We start from the raw sequence: 23,244 nt of genomic DNA on the forward strand, positions 1-23,244 counted from the left end.
GCAGACACACTACCAACCGCTGGCAATGGCAGACACACTATCAAACAGTGACAATGGAAGACACGCTATCAACCATTGGTAATGGTAAACAGACTACCCATTATTGGTAATGACAGACACACCATCCATCATTGGTAATGGCAGTCCATGCTTCTTGGGGCCACTAGGCAATATAAGATTCATTAATATCATCAACCAGTTTTTCTTGCTTAGAAATTCTCCCTTGAAATGTGCTCACCACTGGCTTAATCATAAATTGAGAAACCTCCTACCTCTTAGGACAAAAACTATTTGCACTGAAATTCCTATATACCAGGAAATGAAACCCCAGCTCACACTATAAACATCCCTGCATGACTCTATATCCTGGCTAATTGACAAAGTATGATGTTACAACGTTCATACAGGGTGTTTTTATAAAAAATAAACAAAACCATGAAATTGGACTCTGCCTGTTCAGGCTTCTGTCCTCCCTGCTGCCTGATCCATCAACCCTACTCTTCCGCGTGGGCTCCCTGCCTGCTCAGCACTCTGCCTGCTCCTTCATCTGCCCTCTCTGCTGCCTGCTTCAGCCACCCTGCTCATCTGCTTGCGCTCTGCCTGCCCAGACCTCTGAGATCTCTGTGCCTACTCGGCCTCTAATGTCTGGGTGCCCGGGTGAGGTAAACTGCTCATCAGAGAAGGCAGACACTTTGAGGAGTTGTGTGCACGGGGTATTCAACACTTGCCAGCTTTTTAGCCTTCCTCGCTCTGAAATTGTCGCTGCACTTACAAAACTACAAATGAACCGCAGGCGCCCTTCGCAGGGACCCACAGCAGCAGCGCAGCACTCTCTGTGCAGGCACAAAAAGTAGACGCACTGACAGACAGACACAAACCTATCCATGCACAGTGTGCCCTGCCCGCATGTACGCTGCTGTCACATTGGATAGCGCTCCCTACTTCTGTTAAGGTGCAGAAGAGCTTTGTACAGAACTGTGTGAATGTATGCACACGGGTACAAACTGCGTACGTATGTTAAAACAGACACCGTGCATGAACACTGCACAGGGAACTAGCACACGTAGAGACGTGAAGTAATCTGGTATTTGTACATAGACATGCACATGTATGTACACACCTAGATATCCACACAACTTGTAAATCACGGTCCAAAGACCACGAACATGTACATATGGAAACGTGTTAGACATCCACATTTAAAAATTAAATCGTATCATAGCAGTATTCTACGGGCACCCCCCACACATGCGGGCAATGCATATGTATGTCACGTATGCCCTTCCGCAGGGAAGATGACACAGCAGGAGCGGGGCCTTTGACATGAAAAGTTTTGTGTTTGCAATAGGGTACAGTGGACAGGACTTGATTAGAAGCAGCATTCCGGCCCGGAGGCCCACATGGGTATGAGTGTTATGTTTTGAACAGATGGTGTTTGTCAACGGTGCCTATTGAAAATACGTGACTTGCTATCAGTGACTACAAGTACCAGCATGCTGGGAGAACCGCACACCTGTGAGCCATGAAATGAGTGCATGTGCATAAATACTTTCAAGCCGTTTAAGCTGTTGAACACCATTTTCCTCTGATGAAGGAGCCATAGTGCTCTGAAACGCGTCAGGATTAAAGGACATTACTTTGAACTCTGAAATGGTATGCTGTTTTTATATCCCTTGTCCTGGTCAGCAGACTCCAGGAAACCTACAATATGAGTCTCACACTGGTGCAATGACAACATCAATAAAATAGGCTGACTGCAATACTCAGTAAGCTTTTTTTTATCATGGCACAGCAGAAATTAGGCAACTCAGAATATAGGCCATGGTCATTTGGCAAACCAGACACCATAAGCAATCTTGCAGGCAGGAAAGCATCATCATATCATGCCAGTGCAAACTTGCCCTTGGGTTTTAAAATCTTGCACATTTAAGGTAACATTACAGATTCAGTCACTATAGGCAGGATCACCTACTCTTTCACTAGTGATAGTTGCCGAAAAATGTTGTACACCTTCTCTGGGGTGTATAACTAGAAAAGGTAAGGAAGCAATAAGTACCTATTGTGCTGTTCCTATTGAAGCAGGGTCAAGATTGATTTGCAGGTGGCATGGTGGGCAAAATAACAATGGGTTGGAAAGCTATCCAGAACAATTGCCAGTGGTTAGATATATTGCAAGCATCCTCTCATCACCTTTTGTGAGTTTGTTGTAATGGTCCAAGTGGCTATATGTATGCTCAGTCATGGGTCCTCTCTCATGGCGCACTGGAGTCAAGCTAAAGATGACTGAAGAGCCCCAAACATGGTGAAACCGGTCTTGGGTTGCAAATGGCTGCGTCCAAACTGGGATGGCATTGTGGGCAAAAGTGATTAGACAGAACATTATTTTCATTACCTTTTGTGCTTTTCTGATCTCGGATTTTCATGTCCTCTTTGTTCTGATTCCCCTGGTCATCTGGTTTTCTTTGCCTTGGTGTGAGACTTCCTGGGCCTGCTCCTCCTGGGCTCCATAGTGATATTCCTGGTCTCCTTTGTCCTGGTCCTCCTAATGCTGGTCATGTGCAAATGCCTATGCATGTAGGAATTGGAATCAAATGTGTGATTCCTTAACATTGGCTAATAGCGATTCGGTAGTTGCGAATCGCTATTAGCTAATGTGACTCCTTTCTTTCCTATGGGCCTGCAGGCCCATAGGAATGAATGGTAATGCATTTGCAAACTGCAATTACCAAATTGGTAATCGTAAATTACAAATGGAAATCCAAGGGTGTCGGGGGCCTAAGGCCCCCCTGAAGCACCCCCCCCAAAAAAGTAAGTGTGCGCATATGAAGCAAAGTGCGCTACATGGCATGCTTCGAAAAATGCATTTTTGTGCATTTTTCGAAGCATGCACAAATTGCCATCAACTTGAAGTTGATAGTAATTAGCGTTTCCTAATTGCACAGTTCGTATTTAGGAAAGGCATAAACGCCTTGGCATTAGGGAATCGCAAGTTGCGATTCCCTAAATGCATTCGCAATTTAGATAAATCTGATTACCAAAATAGCAAATGACAAAAGGTACCTGCATTGGAAAAGGCCTTTTTCCATTCGCAAACGGGCCAATTCTGCAAATCGGCCAGGCTTGATGCATGTCCCCCTAAGGGAATAAATTAAATGCAACTTTTAAATCCAGTACCATGTGCGTTAATTGAATTGCTTTCTGATAAGCATGGCGTGAAAACTTCACTCCCTTATTTTCAGTTGACCCGATTTGGGGCATGTGCTAAATTTACTAAAATCTGCTGTGACATGGGGCAGAAATCGGGACTGTTCTGGCAAATCCAGGACATCCTACTTATAAAGTACTGGGAAAATAAATACTAGACTTAAGGAAGCACAAATGCAGTTTCCATCTTCCGAGCATATTACTGATGTAGCTGCCTTTTTTTATGCTGAGGTTGTTGAGAATAATGAGAAAATCAACAAAACAGATATTTTTTCCCAATTCACTGTACATATCAAAAAACAAATATATGAAGAAAACACTTCAAAAGAATTTTAGAGCTATCTATTCCTAAATTATTACCAGCGCACTCTCAGTGTTGCCAAGCTAACAAATTAACAGAAAATCATATTTAATTATCAGCTCCATGCCATACTAGAATCTGGCAACATAAATAAAAGAGCAATATTTTTCTTCTGGGACCTTATTATATTACTGATCAAAAATGGGGCAAACATGCAAAGCAGGTTCCCTGCGCTCCCGTGGACTGACCACTGGCTAGTCCCTCGATTTTGGAACACTCATAAACCCCCTGCTCTGATGCCAGGATTACGGGACGCACGAAACTGGTCCGAACTTTAGATAAGTGGGCCGATGAGCTACAAGCCACAACACCATCTATTAACGTAGATCCCGTAGTAGCTAATGATGAATTCAACAACTGGATAACCAAATCGCTGAATATCATACTCCCAGTTAAGAAAACCTTGGTAAAGAGATCTAGGACCTCGGCCCCCTGGTATTCTGAGGAGTTCAGGGATATTAAACGCAAGTGCCAAAGGTTAGAGAGGAAATGGCGCCTGGGTTATACTGACCCAGATAAAACCTTGTACAGAAAATCCATCAGGGACTACAAGAAGGAAATAAAGAAAGCACAAGCCCTGTACTATACAAAAAAGATTTCTGCTGCCAGCTTCAACTCTAAGGAGATCTATCTGATTGTAAAAAGTCTCACTAAACTTCCCTAGCTCCCCGTAAATAGTGAAGACTTACAAGCTCGCTGTAATGATCTAGCGGACTTTTTTTTATAACAAAGTGGATCTCATCTACTCATCCTTTTCAACCACCATTCCAAACGCTTCAGTAGACATCTTGGCGTATTCTAAGCAGGATACAATAGGCAACTTGTCATCTGTGCTGGCTGAGTTCCCTTTGCTACACTCGGACCTACTGGCCACTTTAATGGCGCAGGTTAAATCAGGCTCCACCTGTGATCCTGCTCCTCCGAGCTCTTTAAAGGCCGTTGGCCACACTATCCTTCCTGTCATGTTGGAGGTACTTAATGCCTCAATCTCCACTAACACGGTCCCACCAGCATGGAAAGAGGCTAGGATGAGGGCACTCGTGAAGAAACCCAACATGGACATTAATAACTTCAGTAATTACTGTCCCATTTCCCTGCTCCCTTGGGTCAGCAAGATATTGGAGAAATACATCAACAGTCTTGTGACTAATTTTCTAGAAAATAATCAGTTGCTTGACCCTTCACAAATGGGTTTCCGCCCCAAACATGGGACGGAATCTGCCTTGCTGGCAGTTCTGGAGGAAACTAGAGGTATCTTAGATCATGGGGGGATCGGTGGCAGTCATTCTCCTCGATCTGAGTGCCGTTTTGACACTGTAAATCATGAAATCTTATTGCAGCGTCTCTATGACATCTGGATTCAGGGAGGAGCGTTGAAGTGGCTCAGGTCATTCCTGAGTGATAGAACTGTTCAGGTCTTTGAGGGAAATACCACCTCCACTAGCAGACCTCTGGGCTGTGGAGTCCCGCAGGGCTCCTCGCTTAGCCCAACGTTGTTTAACGTTTATATGAGGCCGCTGGCTGGGATCGTCCGTCCATATGGTATTAAGATCGTTACCTATGCGGACGGTACCCAGCTGGTGGTCTCTCTGACTCGGACAGAGGGCTCTGCGGCCACGGTAGATCTGGCGGGCTGCCTAAGCGAAGTAAACAGCTGGATGACCCTGTCTTGTCTCAAACTTAATGGGGACAAGACAGAGGCCATGCTGCTGGGCCGCTTGGCCCCATCCTTGGTGGGCTCGATTTGGCCAGCCTGTCTGGGTCCCCCTCCAGCCCCCAAGAATGCCATTAAGAGCCTGGGCATCTGGCTGGATAGGTCCCTAACGTTAGACTATCAGGCTGTCAAGCTATCTGCCACCTGTTTTGGCCTTCTCAGAATGTTAAGGAGGATTCTCCCCCTGCTACCATTCAAGGCCAAACAAACTGTCGTACAGGGATTGATCCATTCTAGGCTGGATTTTGGAAATGCACTCTATCTTGGAGCTCCTGACTTCACACTGCGGAAACTGCAAGTTATTCAAAACTGTGCGGCCCGCACCCTACTTCAAATTCCCGTAGGCTCTCCGCCAAACCTGGACTAATAACACTGCACTGGCTCCCTGTCAGGGACAGGATTAGTTTCAAGTCCCTCTGTATTGCCCATCAGTCATTCTGGGAAACTGGTCCAGCAATCAATCGTCCTTTAATCACCCCCTACCTCCCCAGCAGACAGCTACGTTCCGCCAACGCGTTTCTTGCTGTTGTGCCCAAGGTTAAACGGACCAGATTGGGAGGCCGTTCTTTCACCCTGAATGTTGCCAGGCTGTGGAACACTTTACCCCTCCACTTAAGGTCCAATCCAGATCTAACTTCCTTCAGGAAACACTTGAAAACTTTTTTGTTCAATAAATAGGTCCCTTTCAACCTCTGTGTCATCCGCCCAACTGTAAGAACACCTTTTTAGTCACAGCGCTTGGACGCCTCCGGGCAGCTATTCACGCTTTACAAAACGCATTTTCATTTCATTTCATTTCAGATGAATGCCACATTTAAAATAGTTTAGCTTAGCCACTTGCACAGGCGGTACCTCACTGCTTTTTGGCTACATAAAACACTTCCAGTCCAAGCAGATACACACTTTTAAGCCATCTTGTGTGTAGGTGTGCTCTAAAAAACAAAGATTCATTATGCTTTTGCCCCTTTTTAAGAGAAGCAATACAACATTAGCTGTAAAATAAAAAAGCTATAAACGTGTAGCCTTACGTATGTTATGTTAAAACACTTTACCGTTTACGGATTGGGACTGAAAATTCAAAAGCAAAATATTATTCTGTTGTCACATTAGGTTTTTGGAAACATCTAGTGCTTGATTTCAAGATGGCCGCCCCTTTTGTCCAGCAATGGGAGCCATTTGGTAGTCCTTTCTCTATTTACTGATGTTGTAGAATTTTCCAGAAGCAGAAGACATTCAGTTGTTGTACTGACTTGTGAGAGATTCTACAGTTGTTACAGCTCCATTGTACAGTGAGTGCATGTTTCATTTTTATTTATTTGTCCTCAAAGATAGAAATCTTTATTTTGAAGAACACCTAGCTGAGTTTTTGATGCAGAGTGCAGGATAGTGAATTTTGCTGTGGGTTCAGATTTGAATGATATAAACACATATTTGTCTAAAATACTTCACGTTAAATGATCTTTTGAGATATGTATTGACATTATGTGCGGAAGTTTTCTCCTTTGATGGGGAAACACTACCACCAATCCTCTTTAGAATGCTGCTATAAAAGTGGTCAGGTGGCACCAATAGATACCTATGTCATTAATTTGGTCACTTGCCTTTCATTATTCGCTGTTCACTCATCTGTCCTCACTTCTTATTCATGGCTCGCTCCCTCAAGTATAGAGACACTCATAAGCAATGTTTCCTGTGCTAGTTTTCCTCTGTATGTGGGATCGCAATATTTGTATGCACCTTTTTATCAATGTGTGCACAGCAGTATGTTGCGGTAAGCAGAGGTAAATAGTGTGAGAAACAGTGCCCACTTCACTCCAGGCTATTAGGAACACTCTCTTGTAGAAAAGTGGGTTTCTGGTTGCAGTAACCCACCTACACACTATTTGCCAGGTTTCTGATGCACTTTGACTTGATGTACCCTGTGTCCCTGCCAATCAGGTTTCCAGGGCACTATACTCTCTCCCAAAATGGTACCCTTTTGCCCCCAATTGTCACCTCTCTGGCCACATGTAAGTCCCTTAGAAAAAGTACAATGGGTACCAAGGACACTGTGCCCAGGGAAGCCCTCTATGGTCTGCAGCACATATTGAGCCACCCTTAAAGGCCCTGTACCTTAACACACACACACTGCCATTGCAGGCTGTGTGTTTTGGTGCAGAGAAAAGTGAAGAGTCGACATGGCACACATACCTGTGTGCCATGCCTGCATCCCACTGCCTATGGTACAGGTCAGCCACCCCTCTAGCTGGGTACACTATACCACTGGTGAGAGTACAGTTGCATGAGCACTGTACCCCTACAGTGTTTAAGTCCATTCTTAGACATTTTAAGTGCAGTGAAGCCATATAGATTATATAGTCTGGGAGTTTTTCATTACGAACTCCACCGCACCATAATGGCTTTACTGAATTCTGGGAAGTTAGGTATCAAACTTCTCAGCATAATAAACCCACACTGATGGCAGTGTTGGGATTTATTATACCATGCACTCAGAGGGAATCTTAGAGATACACCCTGAAAAAGAGAACAGCCTCTGGTGGGTTCGCCAACTGGTAACCACCAGCCTGCCATCACAAGACATGTTTCTGGACCAATGGGATGGGAGCCTTTGCTTCCTCAGCCCAAAAACTAAGCCTTTCCTGGGCAGAGGTGCTCACAGCCCCCCCAGGTTATCTGTGGTAGGGGAGCTTCAAAGGCCTTGCCGCCTTTGTAACATGACCCGAGCCTCTCCTGCTATCAGGAGCTGGCCCTCTTCCTGTCTCTCCCCCTTTTCGGTGGGAGGACAGGCAGGAAAAATTAGAACAACCCAAAAGGTGTGCCCACCTATGCCAACCCCACCCCTCATGTGGGAGAGGCGAGGTGAAGCTCACCCTTCAGTGCCCACCATCTTGCAGATGGCAGGCACTCTCCAATCAGTGTTAGGGATTGTGCCCCCTCTCCCACATAGGGTGAGCACACCAAGGGTGTAGTCACCCTAAGGTCAGAATTTTATTGGTACCTGAAGCAGAGACCCATAAAATGCCCCCTAAATGCAGTATTTAGGGGGCAGCCCTGAACCCAGGAGGCAGATTCATGATACCTACAAAGAAGAAGGATGAAAGAAGATGGCCAGCAGAGGAGAATGCAGAGAAGAACTGGCTTGGCCCCAGCCCTACTGGCCCGCCTGCAGTTTCCTGAGATTCTGCGCCAAAGAGGGCCTTGTCCTGCAGCCAGTAATCTCCTGAACTCCTGTAAGGACTGACTCCCTTCAACGAAGACCGGATCTCCAGCAGCTCTGTTCAAAAGAATCACTAAAGAAATACTCAGAGCCTGCTGAGGACAAAGAAACCTGACGCCTAGAACAACCACTACACCTGATGCCTACGGCCTGTGTCTTGAGGTTGATGTAGATATCAAACAAATGAACACATCATCCTAACTTGGGGAAGATCTGATAATGTCTGCGTAAAGGTTTCATTTAAATACAAACATCTGAGAGCAGATGGTCCTTCCCTTTGAAGCCTTATATTTCTGATTGACTGATTGTTATGAATCAATCACGTGTGATAGTAATTGTGGCCACAAATGATTAAAATCTCACCAATTTTTCAAATGGGATGTTAACTGATTAACAGAGGGTTTTTTCATAATAGGATCCAAAACTTGAATGCATAATTCTGAAGGGGAGTATAAATAACCATAACACTATTGTTATTAAATGAATATTTTCAACATTGTATTTATATGAAAGTTATAGTAGTAACATCTAATTTTTAATTTAGTTTCTTGTGTGTTACTCAGGGAATTTTTTCTGTATCACATTTACTAACACAACTTTTAGATTAGTTCCCAGTCAATTTACAAAAAATTATGTTCACGATACATTCATCTTTCCTAAGTGCTTAATGATTTAAAAACTAAACCCAACACATCTTTATTGTTATGTGTTACTATAACCCCTTCTTTAGGGTGTGAAATTTTTAATAGTACTAATACTCATATTAACTTAAATCCTGAGCATCACATAGTGCCCCCTGCAGCTTTCTTTTTTTTATACTTCTTAGCAATTTGTCCATTTACTACATACTTTCATAATCACCTATAATGAGGGCATTCAGTTATCAGGTTGCTGCAGTCACTTAATACACCCTTTATTTCTAGGTAATTTGTACTTAATAGTTGCCAACACAAGTTTTTTCCTGATATAAATTCAAACAGTTTGACTAGGTGTTCATCACACCAAGATCACATCTCCTTCGTGCCACTATCTCATCACAGATCATAAACTGTTTTGACTTAAAAGACATATAGCAATCAGAGCGAAAGAGCTAACTTTTTCTCTCAGGTATATTTTTTCCAGGGGAGAATGTTTTCTTTGCCTGCCACAATTTGTGAGATGTCTAAATAATAATCATAAGGTGATTTCTACACTTTCCCTGGGAGCACTAAGAAGTGAGTACTGATTATTGCAATTCAAGATGCTGGTAATTATAGGTCTGTGGTTGTCTCCAGAATATTGTTTACACTGAAAACAATGGTGGGCTTGCTTTATGAGAAATAATCAAAAATGGTAGAGTGAAAGCCCCAAATTAGCTTTTCTACAAATAGCTTCCTACCTAGCACCCAAATCCGCCCTCTAAAGTACCTTATCAGATATTGATCCTTTAGGTCTTTAAACCTTGAATTTAAGTATGGCATGTGCTGTCTTATGAGCATTTAATCAAATTCTTCACCCCTTATACATTTCATGTTGTTTTTTCATCAGCAATGAAAAGTATGTTTGGGTTGCTCTTCCTCAGAGGAGCAAGAATGCTGTTTCCCCTGTGCTGCTCTGTTGCTGATAATCTGATATCCAGTGCTATTGAAGATCTGTGAATACCTCTATCTTTTTATGCTTCTAATCTACATTGACCATTCCCAGAGCTAAAATCCTTTCGGTCATAAATTATTGCCTATATTGAGTGCACCAGAAACAAAATTATTGAAAGTGGTATTATAATGGCCATTTGGGGACGGATTAGAGCCAAAGGCCTAATGTGTATAGCATGAGTCCATTTTGTCTGGATTCTGATACTTGTATGGTTGTTGACTTCACTCAAACTTCAAAGTGCTGCTGGTTACAAAATAGAGCTGTTTGTCAGTGACAAATAACCTGGGGCCATTTTGTAACATACTCCTCACTTACACAGTTATTCACTAACTATAACTAACTGATTGCTCATTATGTCACCTTCCTCACTCACCTCATTTAATCCTTGTTAGTTTATACATTTCTTCACTCATTCTTCCTCATTATCTTCTCTACTCACTCAACTTACTCCTCTGTCTCTCTCATGCTCTTAACTCTGACAACATCTCACAGATCTTTACTTTCTGATGGATACTTCTACCTGCAAATTCCTCATCTTTTTGAATATCCCCAGTGCCAATCAGGATCGGGAAACTCTTCAATAGCTCTCCTATGCAAATATAATGTGCTGGCTCCACTTCATTGCCATACATGGCATCACTGCGAAGTCATTAGAGCCATAAAATTCACCTTTAGGAGTGCTGACATCAGTTTCCTTCTTTGTGCTACACCTGCACATTCTGGAGCACTCCAAACTCTTCTCAGGAGTCTTGATGTCATGGGCGATTTCTTAAAAAATATAAAAAGTTTGGTTACAGTTACCTCACGATGATACCAGCCGAGCGGTATGGCTTTAAACCATACAGAGATTGTAATGGCCAAATCTCCATCAGAAATCCTGCAACATGTGCCTTTGGTGCCTGGGATTTGACCACGACCCGCAGGCCTGCAATTCATGTCAGTGTATGCATACAAAGGTGATTAAAGAACAAGAGGCCAAGATGTTTATGGCCTAGCACAAGACAAGCATTGGGGACGTCAAAATCGAGACAGTGATTGAAGTTGCTGCAGTAGCCATCTTCATCAAAGTCACCAAAGAAAAAAGAAAAAATTATAGAAGAGGCATGAGTCTCTCCGACATACTTCAAGAAGTAAGTCTCCACAACCCTGACTTTGCCACATTCAATGTCGCGAATCTGACATAATATCGACAGACAAAATATCTACATACAAAAATATCGACACAAAAATATCGACATCACAAATATCGGAGTTATATCTTCATAAAGGTAAGTACAAAAATAGCGAAAAAAAATATCTTAGTACAAAAATATCGAAATTAAAAATATCGTTTTTTTAAATGTATTAATAATAATGTAAACATTTTTTAAAAATACATATAATTTTCCAAATATTAAATAAAAACATTAAAACATATTTAAAAAATAATAACTAATACATATACGTTTAAAATAAATTAAAAACTCGAACATATAAATGAATATATATACTTACACCACATATTGCAACAGTAGGAAAAGCGTTGGATAGCGTAGGGATAAAAATGACTATTTCCACTCCAGAGGGTGCAACAGTAGGGAAAGCGTTGGATAGCGTAGGGGTAAAAATTACTATTCACACTCCAGAGGGTGGAACAGTAGGGAAAGCGTTGGATAGCGTAGGGGTAAAAATTACTATTCCCACTCCAGAGGGTGAAACAGTAGGGAAAGCGTTGGATAGCGTAGGGGTAAAAATTACTATTCCCACTCCAGAGGGTGCAACAGTAGGGAAAGCGTTTTATAGCGTAGGGGTAAAAATTACTATTCCCACTCCAAAGGGTGCAACAGTAGGGAAAGCGTTGGATAGCGTAGGGTAAAAAATTACTATTCCCACTCCAGAGGGTGCAACAGTAGAGAAAGCGTTGGATAGCATGGGGGTAAAAATTACTTCCCACACTACTCCCCCTTTAACACACAACAAACTACACATACAAAAACACAATTAATATAAATATCAATTAATCAATTAATAACAATTAATATTATTAAATTGATGCAATTATAAATGACCTAATTAACACATATTAATTACCATTTTATTAACAATAAATAAATACAATCTCTTTAATTAGTTAAATTTAATTATATAACACCCTATTCCCCTATAAACACACAACCCACTACACATAAATAAATCACATCATTTAATCACTTAATAATAATTAATTACCAAATAATTATTAATTAACAATAACAAAACATTATTTATATTAGAACATTAACTATAATTAATTTAATTAACTAATTAATAATAATTAATTAACAATTAATTATTAATTAACAATAACACAAAATTAAATATATCAGCACATTAACTCTAAGTAATTAAATTAACTAATTAATAATAACTAATTAACAATTAATTATTAATTAACAATAATAAAAAATAAATATATTAGCACATTAACTCTAATTAATTAAATTAACTAATTAATAATAATTAATTAACAATTAATTATTAATTAACAATAACAAACAATGGTATATACTACAATATTAACTGTAATTAATTCAATTAACTAATTAATAATAATTAATTACCAATTAATTATTAATTACAACTATTTTTTTTAAAATTATTAATTAATTCATTATTATTAAATTACTTCCCACCCTATTCCCCTATAAACCCATAACCCGATCTGATACTAAAACGCAAAATGTAAACAAAATTACTAATTTCAAAACATACATTAAAAAACATATTTAACAAACATATAAACAACATAATAAAATACATAACACTAAATAAAATTTCGATATTAGTAAATTTCGATATTAGTAACATACATACCTTAAAAACGATATTCTGTCTGTCGATATTTTGCACTTTGATATTCTGTACCATCGAAATTAAAACATCAATATTATTGTATCTCAATATTTTTATTTCGATATTTTGTCTCTCTACCCAAGCTAACACCTGGTGCCTTTCCCACAACATAATCTGAGGTTTCAGCAGGGGATTTACTTTTGGGACCATCAGCAATACACCCAACAGCAGCCCCAACAACAGGGGATCTTCCCTCTACAAATAGTAGAGAGGACAAAGCAAGGGAAGAGCAGATGCTCTACCCCTTTCTCCTTCCTCCTCTTCTTCCCCAACCACTACAGGGAAACAGCCATAGTTACCCTTGTCCGAACACACACAGTCATTTTGGGGACAGACATCCCATTTTCACACGTTTGGAGGACTTCAGACCTTTCACAAGTTTTGAGGATTCCAGACGGTCTTGTAGATTGTGGGAAGGGGTATGCCCTACCCTTCCAGCAGAACCCTCAACCATCTCTTCCAGTTACCAGTACTCCTGCCAGACCATCTGACTGTCCTTCAGCAAGAGGTTCTGACCTTACTAGTAATGGGTACTCTGGAGTGTGTTCCAGAGCAGGAGAGGGGCTAGTGATCCTGTCCCTAGCTCTGGTTCTTCTAGCACTGGAAATGGAAGTCTAGATTGTGTCTGTTGACCTGCAAGATATCTACTTCCACCTTCCTATCCTGCAGATACACAGGAATTTTCTAGGCATCACGGTCCGATCCGAACACTATTAGTTTGCTGTTCTCCCATTTGACCTCACTTTGCTCCTCCAGTCTTCACAAAGGTGGTGGTGGTAGATTCAGACCATCACAGATGACAATTAATTCCAGAATTCCTTTACCGGGATAACTGGCTCCTAAATGCCAACTCACCAGGGATGTGTCCTACCATTTGCACACAACTGACAAGTTGTCGGTCAATATGAACTTTTCCATCAACAATTCTACGTCTCCCCTAGTTACATTACAGTGCATCTAGAGGCATATTTATCAATGTTTTGCATTGCCCTATACCCGCACAAGGCAGTGCAGGGCTACACAAAACCTAGAATGAGATTTACCAAGCCTGGCTGGATTAACAAAAGGCTGCGCAAGTCATTGCCTTGCGCTACTCTGCCCTGGCAAGGCGTTCCATAGGTGAAGCATGGATATTTCTATGCATCCATCCATTGATTTTGGTGCATTCTCCGAATAAATCTGGGAATGTGTCAACATTCTACACCTTCCCAGGGGAGGTACAGCGAGGAGAAATGTGTCTATATATTTTCATTGTTTCCGCTTTCTAAGTGTTCGGCATTCTGCAACACACTTAGTTGAGGGAAGTGTCTTTCAGCGTTGTGTTTGTGCAGGAAGATGACCCTTCCTGCACAAAAACAATACTGCACCCCTGTGCAAGGGTGCCTGCTCTGGTGCAAGCAGTACATGTTGCGCCATCACAAACAGAGGACAGGAATATGCCAAATAATGTTAAATATGGCACATTCCTGCTCTCTCCCTTTTGTGCAGCGCAGCAAGGTATCTTGCAGCAATGCTTTGCTTGAAGACGTGATAAATTGGAAGGGACGGGATGGCATACCATTGCAAAATGAGCCTTCCCTTCTTCTCAGAAGGTTCACAACATCCAGGCTATGATTGTGATGTTTCAAAATGGAGTGATTGTTCCAGTCCTGATGGTCTTATGCCTCTTCGATCTGCAATCCTCCTTCATCCTTCTGGTCACCTATGCATGCTGACACATGAGGGCACTCCAATGATGTCTTTGCAGGCAGTGGTTCAAGCACATTTTATAACACTTTAGTGGCCTTACAGTGGTAGAGGATGGACAGCAATCTATCCCAAGTAAGTCCATTTCACTCTATCCCTCCGGTGGCAACAGGTATCACTGATGCCTCCACTCTAGAGTGGGTAATATATCTGGAAGAATGTGAGATCAGAAGCCCCTGGTCCCTAGATGAACGGAGATTGCTCATTAACCTCTAGGAATTACAGGTCATAATTTTGGCACTCACGGTCTTCCTCACTTCCCTCAGTGATCAGTGTTTTCAGATCTTGATGGACAATAAACTATGTAGTATATCATCAAGCAGGGGTGAGTAGGGTCATACTTCTCTACCAAGAAGCTCTGAGACTCTAGTCTTGGGTTCAGGAACATTAGATTTGCCTGGTGGCACATCACCTTGCAGGTATGCTCAATGTGCTAGTGGATAGTTTCAGTAAGATTCATCTTGCCAACCACAAGTGGCATCTGGAATCGGAAGTAATCCAGGACATATTCCAGCTCTGGAGGACTCCTGATATTGACCTGTGTGCCACTCATGAGAACGCTCAATTCCTGAAATTCTGTGACCTCTAGTTTCCGATGCAGGGAGCATTGGGGGATGTGTTTCAGTTGAAGTTGAACTTTTCGCTTCATTATGTGTTTCCTTCCATTCCCTTGATTGCTCGAATTCTAAGGAAAAGTTTTCTTGATCAGGCCCAAGTAATCCTCATTGCCCCCAGATTTGCCACAAAGGGTGTAAAATGTAGACCTTATTCGCTTCTCCCTGTGCCCTCCGCTCTGTCTCCCTCACAGAGTAGACCTCTTGTTGCAGTCACATGGCGGGTTCTTCATCCCAACTGCTAAAGCCTCCACCTGTATTTCTAGAGATTTAACGGGCAACATGAGATCTCTTTATTTACCTTCTGAAGGTGTGGATATTAATTTGTGTGCCCACAGTCATGTCCCCAAGATAGTGTACTGAGGCAGATGGAATTCATTTACCAATTGATATGTAGACAGCTTAGTAGACCCTCTTCAGGTTCATCTGTCTAACATCTTAGGATTGTCCTTTCACTAGCTCAGCAGTGGGGCGCAGTGGGTACTGCTAAAGCTCACTTATCAGACTTTTCGGCTTTTCTTTGTTTACCTGACCGGCTGTCCCTTTTCAAACCATCCATAGTTATGAGGTTCCTAAAGGGACAATTAACAAGTTTCCACCAATAACTTTTAGGATGCCTCAATGGGGCTACAACTTGGTTCTCGTGTTTCTTTTATTTTCCCCTTTTGAACTATTACATAGTTGTCCTTTACGTTACTCACATTTAAGGCAGTCTTCCTGATCACTAACACACCAGCTAGACGTGTTAGCAAGTTGCAAGCGTTTAGTGTCAAACATATATTCATTTCTTTCAGTCCTAACAGATTGGTGTTAAAACCAAGGCTGCCTTCCTGCCAAACAGACTCCCAACCTTCTTCACTCATCCACAGGCAACCAAGTAAGAACAGAGACTGCATCGTCTTGATCATAAGAGAGCAGTTAGCTTCTATGTGGACAGAACATGCGAGTTAAGGCTAGATGATCAGCTGTTTGTGGGCTATATGGAGAAGGTGAAAGGCAAAAAAGTGCATGAGAGGACATTATCAAGATGGATAACCCTATGAATTACAATGTGCAGTGCTCTGGCTAACAAAGAGCCATCAGAAAGTATTCAAGCTCATTCCACCAGAGCAAGTTTTGTACTTCTGCAATGGCAACAGGAGTTCCGATAGCACACATCTGCAAAGTGGTGAGTTGGGTGTCCCTCTACACTTTTGCGTAGCATTACCATTTGAACTAAGAAGGGAGAATGGAAAGTCACTTTGCTCGCTGGTTCCTTGAGAAGTTCTTGGTAAAAACAGCCATGCACCCACACCTTGTCTCGTGACTATTGGGGGAATTTATTCAAAAGGTGACGAATCTGCAAGTAGAGCAAATACGCCCTGGAAATTTCTCTATCCACCCACACAGAATTATGTACTCAATCAATCAATCAAATCAAGCTTTATTCGGATCATACAAAATGTCCATAAAAGCATTCTATGAAATACAATAAAATCCATTTATAACCAAGACTATGCAAAAGAAACATTATCTTAACATAATTAAAATAAGCACAATCATTATACATGTATACCTATAGTAATTCTTAGTTCAATTTTTCTAAGTGAACAAGGTCATTCCTTTGTTTTTTTGCTGACATTATTTAACAAATTACTGCATTGCAGACTGGTATTCTTTCCAAATTCCGTAAATAATTAAAAGAAGTTTTATAGGATTACAGGCAATTATCTTTAAAAATTGGACGGAGATACATTTTTCTAATTTCTATATACAAATTACAAAAGAGTCAAAAGTGAAGGGTGCTTTGTTTGGATCTACCATCACACGGGCAGTTTGGAAGATTAGCACACCACTTGCCCCTTTTAGGAAAAGCAAAAAGATGGTGTAATGTATTCATCCGTATCTGGTCAGGTAGAATCTATGCTGTACATTAGTTATAAAAACGAGGTATGGCTGCAGACCCATGGCGATTGGTCCCTTAAGATAAGATATACCAATTTTCTTAGAACCTGAAACCTCATCTCTTAAGGCTGTCCTAACATTCAGGAGACTCCTTTTCAAATGAACCTTACTGATGTGTTGTATGTCTTCAGGTTGATTTCCATTCAGGGGCAAGTTGCATTCTTCTAAGAGACCACTAATATACTTAACCAAGGTATTTTCTTGCATCGGTCTGGGGACAAACAGTCTAAAATAATATCCCTCGTAAAGCGAGTTTCTTCCCTAGTCCACATATGGTGCCACAAATTTAAGGCGGCTATGGTAATCAAATTGTGTATATATGGTGTTCCGGTTTCTCTATGCAAGATAATGAAAGGGGTAGAGGCCGGTACGGCTAACAAACGTCTTAAAAAGTTGTTTGCAAGAATTTGTAATGGCAAAGTATCCGTCTGGCCCCATAGTGCTCCCCGGTGATGCACTTTGCTCCGTATAGCTTGAGAATCTCCCATACAGGTTTTTTACCAATTTTTTGGGAGAATCTAAAAATAGCCTCCCCCAATTTCACAAATTTCAACTTGCATAGAGTTATATGTGTATTCCAAGTACCTTTACTGTTAAAAGGAATCCCTAAGTAAGAACATGTAAACGTTCTCTCTATTAATGTCGCGTTAATATAATGTGATTTTGTTTTAATATTCCTTTTACCGCAGGACATAACCAAAGTCTTACTCAGGTTAATTTTTAAATGTTTTCCGTCATAAATCTAGTAAAATTGTCCATCAGGGACTGTAATCCGTTCGCTGTCCTTGAAATTAGGACAGCATCATCGACGTACAATAATAGGAGTGTTGCCCGCTTACCGATCATTGGGACATCTACCCCCAAATTCTGTAGTAAAATATCAACGCCATTTATATGAAGTGAAAACAGAAGAGGTGCAAGTGTGCAGCCTTGTCTTATTCCATGTGTAATATTAAAGTGCTTTTTGCATTCCCCATGTATTCCATAACGTATCTTTGCGGACAGACGAGCATAGATTTTAGATAAGAAACTAATAATATCCTCCGGGGCTCCCATCCCTCCCAACGTCTCCCATAAAATGCACTTGACAAATCTACAAAGCAAAGGTGCAAGTATCCTTCCCTAGCGAAGGTGTATTTTCCTATTATTGTTGTAATACTTTATTCGATATAATCATATCATAAAAGTACAAACATTCAAGTTAATGGCATACATGATAAAAATGTACAATTCATAAGATAAAAACCAATAAAAATATTATTTACACTTTTAAAACAACTCTGATAGCGGTACTAAAGTGCAACAACGGTAATATACATATGGGCTTTTTGTACATGCAGGATCTATACTTTATTAGTATTTAGCAATCTGGTGCGAGTGAGACATGCACTTGATAGGTACTTTGCAACTCCACATACAACAAATAAAGATGTTGTATCCGTTAAGAGAATGCGGAGGGCGACCCTAAAATCTCTAACCCCCAACTCCCTGCATACTGGCTTCAACCATCGCGATCTCGCCCTCTTGTATGCTTTGCAACCAAACAGAAAGTGTGGTAGGGATTCGGTCTCACATGGAGAGCTTGGACAGGTGCCATTTGAGACCCGTGTTCCTTTCCATCCCCTAATAAATTTGTTAAGGGGTAGTGTCCCATACCTCATTTAAAAAAAAATTGATCTGTCTTTTGGTATTTGGATGAAATCTAATAATGGTTCAAACCTCCTAGTGGGCTTATGCTCCAAAAATGGTGTGGTTAGAGCTTCCAATTTTGTACTCTTCTGTTCCTCAGTGTGTACCCACTCCCAGTAGATTTTTTTAACAACTTGCTTTGGAGGAGGGGACTGTGAGGTCCAGGATTCAGCCAATCCCAGCTTCATGACCATTTGCCTCAATTTGTTTAGCCACTGGATCTTATTCGCACTATTCAAGGCTATCAGTTCGTCCATCACCAGGGCGTAATTTGCTAGTTCTGGGGTCCTTCTCAGGCGCACCCAGAACAGCACAGGGCGAAGGAGTACTATGTCTAAAATGGAGCGTTTGCCCATATCATGAAAAAGGGGCTTCAATGGGGTTGAGATAGGAACGGCAACTAAGTCCCTTATAAACTTATTCTCTGCTCTAGCCAGAACGGTGACATTTTCGCAGCCCCACAGTTCCAACCCATAGACTGCGGAGGACAGCACCTTCCCTTCATATACAGCTAGAGCCCGGGCTATAGGCCTGCTGACTGACATACGCTGACTCCTCAGACTGGCTCCCGAGACTCTCTTGAGGTTTAGCAGCATCTTGGCAACATGGGAGTTCCATTTCATTCTATTGTTAATCCTGATTCCCAGGTAGTCAAAATCCTCCACCACCTCAAGAGGCGACCCATTAAGGGTGATATTAATTTTCTTTGCTTTTTTTGAAGGGGGCAGCACCATTAACTTGGTTTTGGATGTATTAATGGTCAGCCTGCGTTCATCGCAAAATAGACTGAATCTGTCCAGTAGTTTCTGCAGCCCCGAAGGGGTTTTGGACAACAGGAGGGTGTCATCTGCGAAGAGGAGGGTTGGTGTTTTCTCCCCCGCCAGGACAGGGGCATCGGCATTGTCCTCCCTCAAATGGTCTACCACCCCATCGATAAAGAGGGAGAACAATGTCGGGGCCATCACACAGCCCTGGCGTACCCCCCTATCCACAGGCACCCTCCCTGTTAGCTGTCTCTGATTCCGCCATCTAATTCTAGCATAATTATCTTCGTGAAGTTTAACTATAAACTCCAGGAGGTAACGCGGGAACCCCATTTCCAGCAGCACCCTCCAGAGTTTATCACGAGGCACCAAATGAAAGGCCCTTTTGAGGTCTATGAAGGCCAGATATAAATTCCCCTTCATAATGGTTACTGATTTCTAGTATATTGCCCAAAACCTGAAAACCTGGTCCATAGTACCCACATTCTGGTGGAAACCCGCCTGGAAGTGGGACAGTATATTCCCCTCCTCTAGCCACATACCTACTCTATTTATAATGATCCTGCCAATTATTTTCTGAGCAGCGTCGATTAAACTAATCGGCCTGTAGTTGGCAGGGTCCTCCCTATCGCCTTTCTTATGGAAAGTAACAACTTCAGTGCCCCTCCACGAGTCAGGGACCATGAAGGATCCATGAAGGATTCTATTCATTAGAGGAGCAATAAAATCAGACCACAGCTTAGGGTCATGTATGTATAGATCGCCCGGTAACCCATCCGGGCCTGCCGCTTTAGAGGGGGGTTATGCTCCTGATAGCATCAGAAACTTCTCGGTCTACAAATTGTTCTACAGGTGTAAGTTCCTCATTAATAAAGTCATTTTGTACCCTCCATAATTGAACTAAATCATCTTCGCCACAATACAGATTTGAAAAATGGGAATGCCATTGTTGCTCAGTTATATGGTTAGGGAGGGGCTCTGCTCCTCTCCTGTCAAGTTTGTTTATCAAGTTCCAAAACAGGGTAGAGTTCTTCGAACTGGCAGCGATCTTAAGTTGTTGCCAATATTCTTCCTCCCAGTCCTTCTTTGCACTTTTAATGCAATCGCTATATTCCCTTCTAGCCGTCCTAACTGCTATAGCGTCCTTTCTCCTAATGGCGTTTGCTATAGCCCTTCTCTTTTCCCTACAACCTGTTGTATACCATAGGGTGCCACTTTTTGGTGGATTCTTCTTCCTTGGTCCACTAGTATCTCTTATAGTGAAGAATTAACCAATTTTCTCTATTAGACTCTTGTAGGAGTCTATAAAATTCCGACTTTGTTCGGTTGACTGGGCGGAGGTATGGGATAGGAGTTCCCTAGTTTCTGCCTCTACTAGTTCTTTAATACGGATCAAAATATCTTCTTGGCACATCACCCTGTTCCACTTTAATCTGCGTTTGCAATTAGATGGAACTACTTCTTTTGTGATCATAAGTGGGCCATTTAATGCTTCCCTCTCATTACCCCATCTTATTTCCATGCAAAGTGGATTATGATTGCTATCCTGTGACTGTCTGACTTCCATGTCAACTAGTCTGTTCCAGGAACCGGTATCGAGCAGAATGTAATCAATACGGGATGGACAACTAAATCTGTTATAGGTCATCATACCATTTGGGTCTGAGGTTGTCCTACCATTCAGGGTATGTAGGTTATATTCTAGTGTTAGGGAATTTATTTGGATCGCTCTTGGCGTCCATTTTCTGATTGGCGCTATGGTTAGAGGCGGGATGGACTGTCTAGAATCCTCTTCGTTAAGTCCCAGGAGATCTTCTTTACTTATGGGTTCATATGTATAGTTAAAATCTCCCCCTACAATAATGCTAGGCAATGGGGGGATACCTGCTAGCGCCACCTCGAGTAAGGCTATAGTGGGTGAAGTTTGACCTCCTGGGGAACCTATAGCATAAACATTAAACAGCTCCATCGAGCTTCCAATATGGGAGCCCTTAGTGGAGATATGTAGTATGTCCTGCGACTGTAAAGTATGCGCAGTAAGTGCCCAATTCAAAGCCACACTAAACCATACGTGCAGTCCTCCCGATGGGCGACCTCTCCCTGAACTAATTGCCGGAATAAAGTGGGTGGAATATCTGCATTTATATAGGGGAGACATGCTCCATGTTTCCTGGAACATACAGATGTCGAACGTATCTATGAATTCTTTCCATTCTGGATTTGCCATATTTTTATGACGCCCAGCTATGTTCCAGGAAAGCAATTTAATCATGTTTGTGTTTGTAACCCTCTCTGTGTGAACTACTTCTGAAGCTAGTCTTCCAACTGCTGTTGTTAGGGGATATTGAGCGTTGACCACTTCATTAGACCTTTCTTCCCCCCGAGGAACAACCTCATCATTAATCTTTATAGCCTATCTATAAGGCTTGTGGTGAAATTGGTCTGACGTTCGGGCTTCCACATATTGTGTGTTTGTGTTACACTATTCAGATAGTTATCCTTTAATGGTCAGTCTATGTTGTTTAGACCCGATGCGTCCTCGGGCCTAGATTTAGACCATAGAGGTGCGTGTCTGATTTGTATGTTACAATTCCTAGGGGGGCATGTCCTATACTGTAGGGCTACTAGGTTCTCTGCAATTGCTGTGTTACCAAACTATATCTCAATACAGTCTGTTGATGAACTAGGCAAGGAAATTCTTTTAACATTAAACATATCCTCCATAATGACTGATCTGCGCAATGGCTTTATTGCGTATGAATTCACTGTTCTCATAAGTGTTAGCAGCTCCAAGCTTGGTGACCCCGGTCATGTAGACAATACCACAAGGGGATCTGTATGGCGTGTTTATCTGTTTGTTACTCCAATTAGTTGTTTCAGCCATGTCACTATAATATTTATTATCCCCCTGCAGGACCCTGCATTGTGATATTGACCCCCTCAATTTTGCTACTTCGGCATATGAGCCCGAGGTGTTTTGCCTGGCGGGTATTTTAGCTAGGGGGTTATGAGCTGGGATTTTGGGTCGGAACTCTACTACAGTTTTGGAGACACATAATGGGGCTGTTCGTGTATTGGGTTTAGATAGGGCCGCTCCTGCTGTTTGGTTTGGTGGGGCCGATCGCAAGATAGGGGCTTCCTTTTACCGGGTTGGACACTAACACTGGGTGTAGAGTGTTTGTTATGTGTAGTTCCTCCCGTTTTGTAAAGTCCATCATGAATTTCTTAATAATAGATATATATCCCTTACCAGGCTTTCCATTTTCATCATGATTAAATTATTAAAATTCAAACATCTGGAGCATTCACCTGGACTATTCACAGCCTCCACAGTCCCCCCCAGCCCTTGTGATAAGACCTCACTTAATTCCCTTGATTCCCATTCCAACACTGAAAAGCGATTAGTACAAGTGATGCCCATTTCACATGCAATCACCTGCGAGGACCTGTCTATATTCCCAGTTGATCTAGCTGGAAGTTCGGCATTA

General features: G+C 41.8%; 1 protein-coding gene and 1 pseudogene across 1 annotated transcript in view; one reads left to right on the forward strand and one right to left on the reverse strand.

The window, feature by feature from the left end:
* The window catches only part of AKT3 (AKT serine/threonine kinase 3), a 1,072,603-nt gene that overhangs the window by 699,641 nt on the left and 349,718 nt on the right, over positions 1 to 23,244 (forward strand). The window lies entirely within an intron of this gene.
* Positions 15,179 to 23,244, reverse strand: part of LOC144761333 (formin-binding protein 1 pseudogene) — a 42,099-nt pseudogene continuing 34,033 nt past the window's right edge.

The sequence above is a fragment of the Lissotriton helveticus genome, chromosome 6 (genome assembly GCF_964261635.1).
Source record: "Lissotriton helveticus chromosome 6, aLisHel1.1, whole genome shotgun sequence".
Taxonomy (NCBI): domain Eukaryota; kingdom Metazoa; phylum Chordata; class Amphibia; order Caudata; family Salamandridae; genus Lissotriton; species Lissotriton helveticus.